The sequence below is a fragment of the Poecilia formosa genome, unplaced genomic scaffold (genome assembly GCF_000485575.1).
Source record: "Poecilia formosa unplaced genomic scaffold, Poecilia_formosa-5.1.2 Scaffold768, whole genome shotgun sequence".
In the NCBI taxonomy this organism is placed as follows: Eukaryota; Metazoa; Chordata; class Actinopteri; order Cyprinodontiformes; family Poeciliidae; genus Poecilia; species Poecilia formosa.
Genome location: NW_006800707.1, coordinates 118,699 through 119,741, shown reverse-complemented (window position 1 = coordinate 119,741; position 1,043 = coordinate 118,699).

Here is a 1,043-nt window from a genome sequence, read left to right as displayed (position 1 = left end):
CATGTCACTTATTGCCTTTGTTTTTGATGGGTCTGCTTTCAAACCTTGAGCAGTGAACACATGTCCAAAATAACTGACTTGATTCAGTCTGAACTTGCATTTAAGAGGGTTGAGTCTTAGGTTTACCTCTCTGGCTTGGTCGAGTACTTTTCGTAGGTTGGCATTATGCTCCTCAATGTCCTTGCCACCAATTAGTATGTCGTCCACAATAATGGCACAGGGGTATCCAGCAAAAATTTGTTCCATGGTGCGCTTGAACACCCCACTCGCAGAGCTAATCCCAAATGGTATACGTAGAAACCTGTAACGACCAAAGCAGGTGCTGAAAGTTTTGAGCAGGATGACTTGCGGTCCAGTGAAATCTGCCAGAAGGAGTTCTTAGCATCTAAAACTGAAATTACAATAGCATTAGACATCTGTGATGCAACATCAAATACTGTTTGCAATGGGTGATGTGGTCTTTTCAGAGCAGTATTGAGGTCTTTGGGATTGATGTATATTCTGATCTCTTGTTTGTCTTTTTTGTTGGTGGGAACCATGGATGATACCCAATCAGTTGGATCAAATACTGGTGTGATTACACCTAATACCAGTCTAATTCAGCTTTGACCCTGTTTTTCATGGCTACCGGGATGATGTGAGCAAGGCGGATTACTGGTTTCACCTCTGGGTCAAGAATCATTGAGTAGGTAACTGGGAGCTTACCCAACTCATTTGAGAACCGATCACTATATTCACATTAAATTTGCTGAGTGAAATTTTCAGGTGTATTGTCACTAACCTGGTGGACTTCTGTGCCGAGTGTCACAAGTCTCATTTCCAGTGAGGCATTTAGTCTGAATAGAGGTAATGCAGTCTCAATGCTTGCTTTTGTGACAGGGTGATCCTCAGAGGCACTAACTCCTTTGACGTTCTTTCATCCTGAAGTCAAGCTCCCTCATCGCTCAGAAGGTCTTTGTGGTCATGTCTCTATGACAGCCTATCACTTCTAATTTACTAGCCCATCAGTGGAATCAGGAAAATTGATGGCACACAGTACGATA